Source organism: Pteronotus mesoamericanus, unplaced genomic scaffold (genome assembly GCF_021234165.1).
Source record: "Pteronotus mesoamericanus isolate MK-2021 breed Mesoamerican mustached bat unplaced genomic scaffold, CSHL_Meso_final contig_130, whole genome shotgun sequence".
Taxonomy (NCBI): domain Eukaryota; kingdom Metazoa; phylum Chordata; class Mammalia; order Chiroptera; family Mormoopidae; genus Pteronotus; species Pteronotus mesoamericanus.
Window position 1 is genome coordinate 14,782,958 of NW_026555060.1, and position 13,795 is coordinate 14,796,752.

Sequence of the window (13,795 nt, forward strand, 5' to 3'; positions counted from 1 at the left end):
TGTGAGTATAGAACCTCAAAAATTCCATCAAGAAACTACTAGAACTGATAAATGAATTCAACAATATAGCAGGATACAAAATTAATATCCAGAAATCAGTTGCATTTTTATATGCCAATAATGAAATAACAGGAAGGGAAATTAAGAAAACAATCCCATTTACAATTGCTTCAAAAAGGACAAAATACTTAGGAATAAATCTAACTAAGGAGAGAAAAGACCTGTACTCAGAAAATAATGAGACACTGAAGAAAGAACTTGAACAAGATACAAATAAGTGGAAGCACATACTATGTTCATGGATAGGAAAAATTAACATCATTAAAATGTCCATACTACCCAAAGCAATCTATAGATTCAACACAATTCCTATCAAGATTCCAATGGCACCTTTCACAGAACTAGAACAAATATTTCAAAAATTTATATGGAATCACATGAGGCCCTGCATAGCAACAGCAATGCTGAGAAAGAAGAACAAAGTTGGAAGAATCATGCTACCTAATATCAAACTATACTATAAGGCCATAGTAATCAAACAGCCTGGTACAATTACTGGCATAAAAATAGACACATAAATCAATGGAACAGAATAGAAAGCCCACAAATAAACCCACTCCTTTATAGACAATTAATATTTGGCAGAGGAATCAAACACATACAATGGGTTAAAGATAGTTTATCCAATAAATGGTGTTGGGAAAATTGGAGAGATATATGCAGAAAAATTAAACTAAACCACCTTATTACTCCACACACAAGAACAAATTGAAAATGCATTAAAGACTTAAATGTTAGACCCAAAACCAAAAAAATCCTAGAAGAAAACATAGGCAGGAAAATCTCTCAGACATTCTTAGAGATATATTTTATCAGATATATCTCCCTAGGCAAGGGGAACAAAAGAAAAGATAAATAAATGGGACTACATCAAATAAAAAAGTTTACACAGGAAAAGAAAACAAAATAACAGGACAACCCACAGCATAGGAGAACATGTTTTCTGATACATCTGATAAAGGGTTAATAGCCAATTTTTATAAAAACTTAAAAAAGTTAACACCAAAAAAACAAACAACCAAATTAAAAAATGAGCAAAGGACCTGAATAGATACTTCCTCAAAGAGGTCATACAGATGACCAACAGACCTATGAAAAGATGCTCAATGTCACTAATCATCAGAGAATGCAAATTAGAACCACAATGAGATACCATCTCACACCTGTCAGAATGACTGTGATCCACAGGTCAACAGACAGTGCTGACAAGGATGTGGAGAAAGGGGAAATTTTTGCACTGTTGGTGGGAATGCAGATTGGTGCAGCCACTGTGGAAAGCAGCATGGAGATACCTCAAAAAATTAAAAATGGATCTGCCTTTTGACCTAGCAATCCCACTTCTGGTAATATAACCAAAGGACCCCAAAACACTAATTCAAAAGAACATATGTATGCCTATGTTCATTGCAGCATTATTTACAATTGTCAAGATATGGAAGCAGTCCAGGTGTCCATCAGTAGATGAGTGGATAAAACAACTATGGGGCATTTACACAATATAATACTATTTGGTAGCAAAAAAGAAGAAAGTTTTACCCTTTGCAACAGTATGGATGGTCCTAGAAAACATTATACTAAGTGAAATAAGCCAGTCAGAGAAAGACAAATACCATATGATTTCACTCATACATGGAATCTAATGAACAAACTGAACTAAGAAGGAAAACAGAGACAGACTCATAGATAAAGAATAGGATGACAGCTAATGGGGAGGGAGGTTAGATGGTGTGGAGGGATTGAGCACTAAGGAAAAAGGACTCTTGGATATGGATAACCATGTGGTGATTCAAGGCAGGGGGGAGGGTGGGTATAAGGGGACTAAATGGTAATGGAAAAAAATACAATAACTTTTTTTTTTTTTTAGAAGAGACAGGAAGAAACTGAGCCAGAAATGTCCTGCAAGTGATAACAGCTTTTCACCTGCTGCATACCTTCCCTGAGGCAACAAACCATAAGTTTACTACCTTGAAATGGAAAAGCGGGGGGGGGGGGGGGGGGGGCGGACAGGAAATTAAGGTCTCAAATTGTTTATCTAATTTTTTCCATTTAATTCTCTCTCTCCCTCTGAAATGACATATTATGATTATTAAACCTGATATTCATCATTATATCAGAGTTTCTAAAATAAGGAAGCAGCTTTCCCGGGTATAAGTCTGTAATAGTTAATTTATACATCAGCTTGGCTGGGCCATGGTGCCAGATACTTGGTTAAATACCTTGGATGTTTCTGGGAGGGTGTTTTTTTTGGCTGAGGTTAACATTTAAATTGGTGAACTTTCAGTAAAGTAGATTGCCCTCTATAATGTGGATGGGGCTCATCCAATCAGTAAAAGGCCGGAATAGACAAAGACTGACCTCCTCTGAGCAAAAAGGAATTCTGCCAGCAGATGGTCTTTGAACTCCAACTGCAAGTCTACAACTCTTCCCTGAGTCTTCCATCTGCCAGCCTAATCCATTAGATTTTGGACTTGCCAAGCCTCCTCTATAATCATGTGAGACAATTCCTTACAATAACTTTTCTCTCTCTCTCTCCTCTCTCTCTCTCTCTCCCCTTCTCCCCTCTCCCTTCCTCCATCACCCACTACACACACACACATCCCTTGATTCTATTTCTGTGGAGAAGCCTAACTAATACAAGGTCTTAATTTATCTGTGAAAAGTCAATTCTCCTACTGGGGCACTTGGGTGAATGTGACATGAATATCACTGGCTTCGTTACAGTCCTTGTCCTAAGTGAAGCCTGCCATTAAGTTCCTCTAGTCTCTCCTGAAAAATCACATTTCTTCCCTCCTAGTCTTTCCAGCCCCATTTCTTCTGTATCTTTACAGGGACCGAACTGAGACTATCCGGGTTTTTGCAGGAGTTACGTATCTGTGCCAAGTGCTGGTCCCTGCTGTGCTTTTGTGTCAGCATAGACATCTGGCTGTCCTCTGAACAAGCTTGTCTCATCTTGAGTGTCTCCTGACACTCCAGTTTCTTCAGGGTTCTTCTTGTTTTTTGGGTGTCTATTCAACATATTGAAATTCTATAAACTAAACCCTTCTCTTTAACATCAAAAGCACATCAGGTTCCGTTTTTTTCTTCAATAGAACCACATTCCCTAAGGTCAGTCTTGCTCAGCTTTACTACTGAACAAGACATATCCTAAGGTTAGTTTCTTCCCTCTGGTTAGCTCCAAGAAATACTTTCTAGCCCTAAGGCTGATTCACTAACTGTTATTCTCTAGCTGAGAATCATGTAAAGGCTTTAAAACACATAGATTACTGGGCCACTATCCCAGGCTTTTTGGCTCAGTAGGGTCTGGGACTTTGCCAGGTGAGGCTGATGCTGTGGATCCAGTGACCACACTTTGAGAACCGCTGCTCTAGCTCTGGCTCCTGAATTGCAGTCTTCTGTGCCTGATACTATAATACACTGACTCTTTTCAGTCCCAATATCTTTTGTAGATCTTCTCTCTACTGTTTTAGGATGATACTTGGTGTGGGGAACGGGAATAGATCGTATACAGACTTCCACTGCAGGGATAGACCAAGGATAGCAGGAATTTGATTCAACATCACAACCATTTTTTTTTTCTTTTTGAGTGTCTAGTATGTTAGAAAGCACTGGTGCAAAAGGGCTAGAAAGGTAAGGTTCTGCTCTCAAGAAACTTAACAAGGGGAAAGTCCAGCACAACACTAACTGTAACATAAGGCAGAATTATTATATTATAATAAATATAAATGGACAATGGGACTATAGCAGACATTGTTGGTGTCCCAAGCATATTCCCTAGGCTGGTCTGCTTAGAGATCAAGGCCAAGACTCATTCTGAGGATCATGCAAGTGCAGAGTCAGCAAGTTCACAATCCTGAGTGAGTGTCTTGTTTAATTCTGTACCCTAGGAGTCTCACTTGTCTCCCCAGAGTCTTAGCCCTGCCAAAAGTCACAGCACAGAGTTCTAGTATCCCTTATAGATTCCAGCCTTTCTCTACACAAGGGTATTCCCTCTACTAGAGGGGTCTATTTGGCCTGCATACAAGGCGGGCCTGAACCACACATACATATAGCTGCTAACGGACCCAATTGCTCATGAAATTGGGTCCAATGTGAAGTGTATAGAGTAAAAAGAGCACAGGGCTTAAGGCTAATATTTGAGGAATATCAACATTTAAGGATGGAATTTAGAAGGAGAAGCTTTCAGCTGGTTAAGAAATGGTTAAGTAGAAAGGAATCAGTATAGTGAGATCTGCTTTGATGCCTGAATGAAGTGTGCAAAGCAGGACTTGTCTTCAAGACGATTCCAGGCTGGTGGAGGAAACAGGTTCAATACTTGAAAAGACAAATATTCTGGCACCAAGCAGCAAATCAGTGAAGAGGATAGAATATGACAAACCAGAACAAGCCAGAACTTGCCTTAGCTTGAACAATGTTTTCCATTTAAATGGTGATGTTGATATTGATTGCATAAGGTTTTTTAATGAAAATTAAGTGAGGTAAGTAATCTAAAGTTCTAAGAACAGTTGTTGGTTCATAGTAATCACTAAGTAAATTGTCATTTTTACTGTAGTTTCTGTTGTAATGCTATTTTGCTGATGATGGGTGAAGTTTAGGAGAGAGGGAGGGAGGGAGCTTCAGGTTGCCCTGAGGAGTCAGAGTGGTCAGAATGAAGAACAGAATTCACCTACATTCTGGGGCCAGATGCCTGAACAAGGAGCAAGGTCAGTAATGTATAAGCATGAGGGTAAATCAGGAGATCAGTTTGTTCAGAATGTGTGCAGCTTGAGGAAGAAAGTATTAAGAGTAGAAAGTGACCAGACGGTAATCCTGGGGTAAGCAGTTGGGCTTTTCACTAGAATATATCCAGAACTGTGAATATTTATGACAAAATATAACAGAAACTAAAACAATCTTTTGGTGAAATTACTGTATAAATCTAGAGGGGTAGTAGGAAAAATGATACCAGTTAACTCAGTATCTCAACCATGAGATAAGACGAGGTTAATAGTGGAAATGGAAAGGAAGGAGAATATTCAAGATCAAAGCAAAAGAGAAGAAGAAGGTGTATTAGGTTTGTATATCAAGGCCTGGATGGGAGTGGTATATTCTTTTTCTTCAAGCAGTCAGCTTGGGTTTCCATAACAGAATATCACACACTAGGTGGTTTAAACAACAGGATTTTATTTTCTCATGGTTTGGGAAGACAGAAATCCAGTATTAAGCTGCCATCAGGGTTGGTTTCTGGTGGCTGCCTTCTCATGGGGTCCTCACATAGTCTTTCTCCTGTGCACGTGCAGGAAGAAAAAGATCATTGGCCTCTCTCTTCTTATAAGGACACCAGCCCCGTGGGATGAGGGCCCCACACTTAGGACCTCACTTAACCTTAATTATCTCCCTAAAGTCCCTACCTCCAAACACAGTCACATTTGAGAGTTAGGGATTCAAAATAAATTTGTTGGGGAGACACAATTCAGTAGATAACAATGGTGTTATAATACACTACTATGAGGCAGAGGAAGTATGAAGTTTAACCTAATTAAGAGGAAGATAATTTTGGCTTTAGATGGTTGGTTACTCTACAGCAATATCCAATAAAATATTTAGCAATGATGAAAACGTTCTATGTCAGCCTTATTCATTATGTCAGTGACTAGTCTGAAGTGACAACTGAGCATTTAAATGTGGCTAGTGAGACAGATGAAGTGAATTTTTAATTGTATATATTTAATTAAATTTAAATTTAAACTGTATTAGATAGGACAAGTTATAACTACAGGAATCTCAGGCACAGTAAAGAGGTGGTGTTAATAATTAGATATCTAAGGCTACTCCCAGGCCTTAAAGCCTTGTACTATAGATATTCAGCTTTAAACCACCTCTTGTTATTGAAGGAAAAACTGAAATTTTGAAAAGATACATGAATGTTTCTGATTAGCTTAGTAAGTTACAGATCTCAGTGAAGGCTTGAATATCTTTATGAAAGCAGTGATGCAATTAAGAATGTGTAACCAGCAGCTGACAATATGCAACAATTTGTACAGGACTGAGATTCGTGCTTTACAATTGTCCTGTGAAAGTGACATTTGCAGCCATGAAAGCACTGCATTTTGCCATGTATAATGTGCATTTTTTGCTCAAGTTTTTGAGGGAAAAATAAGGATACTCATTATACATGGGTGGTACTAATTCTGTAACTATATAAATGTTTTTAATTCTTTTATTTATGCTTATGTGTTAAAAGCATAACTCTAGAAAGCAATAATGATATCCCTATGCAAAATAATACCCTGAATATGATGATCTGTTTTGTTTCTAAATATAAATAAATAAATCATTGAAATAAAAAATTGAAAGATTTCCTGAAAGTTTGGGCCAAAAATGTGGGTGTGCCTTATACTCAACAAAATACAGTAGACACAATGTAGAAAAAGAAGAGAAGAGGACCCTGGGTTGAGCCTTGATAAATGTGCACATATAAACAGAATGAAATAAGAACACATCAGAAAAGGAACATAATCTTCATCTGCCAAATTTATTCCAACAATTACATAGCCCTAAATTGCCACCACCTCAACGTATTCAAAATCCATCTCAGAGAGGTGGGCACAATGATAAGAAGTGAGAGCTCTTGCTCCCTTTACATCCTTTCTCCACCATCTATTAGCTGATGACCAGAACAAGCCACTTCACCGCTCTGTGCTTCAGTTTCCCACTTTGTAAAATGGGAGAAATGACAAGATCGATGTCAGAAGGCTGTTGAGAAGGTTAAGTGAGATGCTGTGTAAAGTGTCAGTAAAGTCCTGACACATAATACATATTCTTTAAATTTTGTATAAAAATATAAAACTTGTCCCCAATCTGGTTCCTCTTCCTGTGTCTCTGACCTGGGCTAAGAGCATTGCCCTTCATCTAGTCAATCTTTCTAGAAACCTGAGTCATTTTTTATTCCTTCTTTCTCATTCCCCACATCCAGTCATTCACCAAATGCTATTGATTCTAACTCCACAGTGTCCTTCAGTACAGCCACCCCTCTCTGACTCCTGCTGCTGCTCTCCAGCCCTCAGCACTTTCGCCTGGACCATGGTCATGTTGGACTTTCTGTCAGAAGTGCGCTTCCAATGCATTAGCTACACTCACCCATTCTCTACACTGTCTCCAGGGAGGTGTTTGTAAACCCCAGGTAATTTTGCACCTTCCCTTGGCAGTTTCCTCTTTCAGAGAGGACTAAGTTGATATTCCTTAGCATGGTATTCAAGGCCCTTCACAACCTGCCCCAATCTGCCTCTCCACTTGGTGTAAAAACATTTCACCTGTTACTTGAACCAAGTAACTGTCAGTATGGATCAGTGCATTTAAAAAATTCAAATGAATAACTGTCTTGTGACTGTGTATGGACCTGGAAGGGGGAAGCAGTGTTTTCATTTTTTATTTGACTCCTAAAGAAAAATGCAAAATAGTTTATTCAACCTTGCAGAGAGATTCCGCACCAGGAACTCTTATAACTCGGGGGATCATGTGTCCTCGTTTGCCCAGAACAATCTTTGTTTACAGCTGCTGATACTGTATAATCCTTAGGAGTTCCCCTGCTTTATTCTCAAAAGTGTCCTAGTTTGAGCAGTCAGTTATGTGGTTACCTAGAACTCACCTTGCCAAAATCAATCAGTCCAAGAGATAACGGGCAACAATGGAATGATTGTGCCCCAAGCTTCCCTCCTATCTTATTAGGCCATTGGCTTCTAAGACACTCTCACCCCTTTCAGCACCTCTTACTTCCTCCTGAACCACTTCAAGGCTCTTCAGTCCTTGCTGAAGCATCTCTCCCAGAGCACTGCTTCATACTCCTGACCCCTCTATTACAAGTCACCTCATGGCCCTGTGCTCTAAACCTAGCTGATGGGAAAAACTAATAGTTAGAAAGTGGCTAAATGTACCACCTTCACAGAGAGCATTTATGAATTTTAAAAGGACCTTAAGAGCCCTAACCAAAGGAATGACTAATGGAGGGATTTCAGGAGAATTGTGTAGGTGTCAGCAATGTCATTAAAGTTATGCATCAGAGGCCAGGGATGGCATGAGGGACCAGGGATGACGTGGGCCATTGCTCACAGCCCAGAATGAGGGAGAAAGAGATGGGGGCAAGGGGCAGGGAAACACATAAGTAATGAATGATCCTGGAAACTAAAAACAATGTGAAAATTAAAGAAGAGAATGACTCAAAGAAATGACAGCTGGGGACTCTCTGAGCATGTATTTGGAAACTGAACAAGGAAAAAAAAAATCAGAAATGGAGAATACCCAAGCTATTACAAAGAACCATCAGTGTTCCAGCCAGGCCAAGTCAGGCAGGCAAAGGGCAGGATGTATGCATTGGAAGATTGGTGACAAGGGGTCTGGCTCTTTAGGCCCCCAAGCTCCCCAACGTCTGCTCAGGACTGAGGGATGCTCTAGTACTAGCTCCCCAAGCATTGCTGGTCAAGAGAAATAGGTAGGAAAATGTTTCTAAAATGGAAAAGTGAAGAACTGACTTTAATCAAGAGAGTGCTTAAAAGGTTCCAGAAGGAGAAATGAGAAGACAGAATAGATCCTGTCTTGGGAAGACTTTACAGAGAGAAAAAACACATTTCAGAATATTTTCAGCCATCTTTTTCTTTATCTTTTCCCGTGTTCTTCATTATCTCCTTCCCTCCATCTTTCACTTCCCAGTTTCCTGTGTTCATAGTGTGGATGTGTATTTTTGGCTGGTGTGCCTTAGCCTGCAAACTGACTTGGGACATAACATAGTAGATGCAGTGACCTCTAATGAGGTGGAACTTTCTCAGGGAAGGAGTACAGGTAATAGGGGAGATTTCTACAAGCAGAAGCTCAGTACCAAATATAACCTTATTCATCCTTTAATAAAAAATTATTATATTTTTTTGAAGGCCATATGTAAATTAGCTAAAACCTCTGTTATCATCAGTGTAGAAGGACCTGGGAGGCTGGGCTTTTTCAGTCTGGGAGGGCTACTCTCAAAATAGTGCTAATTCAGGGCTCATATATCTATGGAAGAAAAACTCAATCCCATTTGTAATCAAGGGAGCAAAATAAAACAAATATAAATGCTATTTTTGCATATGTCTTAGTAAAGACTTAAAATCAAAAAGGAAATACCAAGGTTTGTGAAGGAGTAGCACAGATAATCATGTATTATTTGTGGAATTATAACCATTTGGGGAAGATTGGGCACTAGGTATCAAAGCTCACAAACGTTTATATAAAGAAAGCAATCATAAATATACCAGATCATTTTATATGAAGATATTTTTGTTAGTATTATTTATTTTAGTGAAAATATTTGAAAACCTAAATGTTCAACATTAAAGGGTTTTTTATCTTATTGAAATATACTTGCATATAATGTGTAAATTTAAAATATACAAAGTGTGAGTGTGATACATGTCTATATTATAACATGATTGTCACTGTAGCAATAATTAGCACATTCTTGTTCAAATCAAAACCACAAAGAGTTATCACCTCATATCTGTTAGAATGGCTACTATCAGGAAGACAGAAGATAAGTGTTAGGATATGGAGAAAAGGGAATCCACGTACACTGTTGGTGGGAATGTAAATTTGTTCAGGCACTATGGAAAGTATGGAGATTCCTCAAAACAATTAAAAATAGATCTACAACATGATTCAGTAATTCCACTTCTGGGTATATACTTAAAGGATTTATTAAATAAATTATGGGGCATACGCTAGAATATTCTATTAAAAATCATAAGAAATACAAACATAAGTAATGTTCATATTATAATTCATTTTAAAAAGTACTTCATATAACCATATGACATAATTTCAATTTGTGTCATATTATATATACATAGTAAGAAATTCTATATTATATATATGTGTACATACACATATATAATTTATAGTTAATGCTTTTTAAGAGTGAGCTCACTCACTGTGGCCAGGATTACGGTACAGGTCCTGATGTGCCAAGTCTTGGCCCAGGACTTGGCACACACTGTTCCCTGTGACTAACTGCGTAGAACGCTTTCCCCACCCATCCCACCCTCCTTCCCCTGGTAAAGCTCTACTCATTCTTCATGAGACAGGTAAAAGATGCCCTCATCCTAGAAGTCTTCCTTGACACCTGGCCCTGGTCTGATTCCTCTGTTATGTGGTTTCTAACACTAGTTTTACGTTCTTCAGAGCAAGACCCTAATTCGTAGTAATTCACATGTTCATTAGTATAACTATTTTTTCAATGTCTGTCACTCCCACTTGAAGGTAAGCTATATTCGCCTCCAGACCATATGGCTTTTTGTTTACAATCATATCTTCATATTTAGTGAGTGCCTGCCATGTATCTTTATATTCAGTAAGTAGCTGTTGAATAAATGAGTTAATATTTGGATATCCATATTTAAATATAAATAACTGAATGGGCATCAAAGTTTAGCCTAACTTGATCTCCTGAAAATTTTCCAGATGAAATAATGCTCAAAATTGGTAAAAATCAATATGGCTCTTCCACGTTTTTCTTTCTTACTAAAGGTTTTATTTTATTTTCATTTGAGACAGAAAGGGGAAGAGAGAATGAGAGAGACATTGATGTGAAAGACACCAGTCAGCTGCCTCCAGCATGTGCCCCAATGTGGAATCAAGCCTGCAACTTGGGTATGCACCCTGACAGGGAATCAAACCACCAACTTTTCAGTGATAGAATGACATTTCAACCAACTGAGCCATGCCAGCTAGGGCAGTCCTCCAGGTGTGATGTGGTCTGAAGTCAAATAGTCTTTATCAATCAAGGGCATACATACCTAACATTCAACATACACGTATTCATCAACTTTTATATAGTATAGAGGTTAAGATCACAGGTTATAGTGTCAATAACCTGGTCAAATACTTTCTATATGAGTGACCATTGGGAAGTTAATTAACAATTCTGTTCCTTAATTTACTCATCCAATAACAAGAATTTCAATAGTACATATATAAGGGGTTCTTGGGAAAATTAAATTAATACAAACAAATCACAGAGTCTGGCACATGGCCACAGTATATGGGATCAATAAATGTTATCATTATTCATCATCATTACTATTAATTTTTACATCTGAAAGCCCCAGTACTGTATGCTATAGAGGATGAAAAAATAAATCAGACAAGATATTACCCTGTAAGGTCTTGTAGTTAAGTAGACAAGATAAGGAATATAATAATGGAATGAGCACAGATTAAATGAAAATGCCAAGAGAATTCAGAGGAAAATTCAATGGTAAGGATTCAAGGTGCATCCAAACTGGATTCTTCTCTGGGAATAAGATCAAAGAGAAACTTTGATGTTGTTTAAACAGCAAGATATATCTTGCTTACATTTTAATTATCTCAAATATATGTTCTTAACCAAATTAGACAAACTCTCCACCAAACTAGTTAGTCACTCTAGCTCATTTGGGATGTAGTCACAGCAAAGGGCAACCATAGCTTTGTGCACATTTTGAAAGGTTTCACACAAAGACACCTCCACTCAGGTTCTCCCAAATACCAGCTTGCCAATGGACATGAACATCAGACTTGGAACACACAGCTGGTCAAACATGGTTTACCCTTCTACAGAAAATATTCTTGTTTTTGCAAAGAATCTTGAACAAGGAGCCTTCCCTGAGCCCTTATTATTCTGCTGCTCAGCCTGATAGAATGAGACTGTTCTTCCTCTTGCTTAATGATGACAGTTCTCTGCCAAGATAAGGTCTCACCACAGAAGACGATTATTACCTAATAAAATTATCTAACTCAATATTAATCATGACTAGGTTGTTTTATACAAACTGCTTAGAGAACTAGCACTTTCTACATCCCAGTAAGAGCTCTTGTATACATTTTCTCTTTTAGCAACAACAATCAACAATCAACAAAGGGCCATCTCCATGGGATATTGTTTGCAGGCAGATAGTCCCACCAAACCCTTCTCTGGATACTCCCTGTTACCACCATTATCTTCACCTCTTAAACATCCTTCTCTCATTATAAAACCATATGAGATACACTTCACACTCATTAAGATGACTATTATATAAAAAGAAAAAGGAGTCCTGGCCAGTGTGGCTCAGTTGGTTGGGCGTCATCTTGCAAACAGAAACATCTCTGGTTTGATTTTCAGTCTGCATACGTGCCTGGGTTACAGGTGCAGTCCCCAGTCAGGGGGTATGCCCGAGGCAACTGATTGATGTTTCTCCCTCACATAGATGATTCTCTCCTTCCCTTCCCCTCTCTCTAGATTCAATAAAATTTTAAAAATTTAAATAAATACATACAAAAGAAAAAAGAAAGGAAAGAAAAGGTCTTGGTAAGGATATGGAAAAATTGGAACTCTTGTTCATTGCTGGTAGGAATACAAAACAGTGCAGTCATTATGGAAAACAGTATGGCAGTTCCTCAAAAAAGTAAACATAGAATTACCATATGATTCAGCATTTCACTTCTAGGCATATACTACCCAAAACAATTGAAAGTAGGATTTTGAATAGGTATTTGTACACCAATATTCTAATATTATTCATAATAGCCAAAAGGTGGAAAGAACCCAAATATCCAACAGATAAAAGGAAAAACAAAATATTCTATGTATACAATGGAATATTATTCCACCTTAAAAAATGAAATTCTGATACATATAACAACATGGGTGAATCTGGAAACAGTATGCTGAATGAAATAGCCTAGACCCAAATATCATATGATTCCACTTATGTAAAATACCTAGAATGATCAAACTAATAGACACAGAAAGTACAATAGTGGCTACCAGAGACTGGGGGAAAGGGGAAATTGAGTTATTTAATGGGGACAGAGTTTCAGTTTGGGAGTATGAAAAAGTTCTGAAAACAGTGGTGATGGTTATACAATAATGTGAATGTTCTTAATGCCACTGAATTTTACACTTAATAATGGTTAAAATGATACATTTTATGCTTGTATCTCTTACTACAATTTAAAAACATATTGGAAGGTAACAAAGAGCTTTAAACAGGAATTTTTGTGGTCTCAATTGCTATATTTTTTTGGAAATCATTTTGTTTGTTTTATAAAGCCATTTTCAAAGTGTTGGAAAACAAGATAGAAACAAATGTGAAAGATGAAAGGTTAGTGACAGTAACAAAGTAAAATGGGCATATTTGAAATTTTGGAGACAGAACCATAAAGTTAGGTGGTGGTCTTGATGTGGGGGATAAGGAAAAAGATAAATTAAGATTGACACCCAAGCTCTTGGCTTGAGCAACTGTGTGGTAACATTAATAAGATACTGGAAACTTCAGAAAATACGTATCTGGAATGAGGTGAAATCAAGACTACTGCTTTGACATGTTAATTTCATGATGCTTTTTTGTCATCAAAATGGAGCTGTAGTGTAGAAAGTTAGATATGAGTCCGAGGCTAAAAGAAGTCCAGGCTGTCCCATCTTAGTGAGTCTCTTGATGATATTTAAAGCCATGATACTGGATAAAATTAGAAAGAGGGAGAGGAAGAAGGAAAGGAAGAAATGAAAAGAGGGTGGGAGGAAGTAAAGGAAGAGGAGGAGGAAGAGGACAAGAGAAGAAGATAGAGAACGTAGAGAGAGAACAGGCCTAAGGAATGAGCTCTTGTCTAGTGTGACATTAGAAAGTTCCATATAAAAGGAGGAGTCAGCAAAGAAGACCGAGACAGAGTGGCCAGGGAGGCAAGAGGGAAAGCAGGTCATATACACCAACAGAGG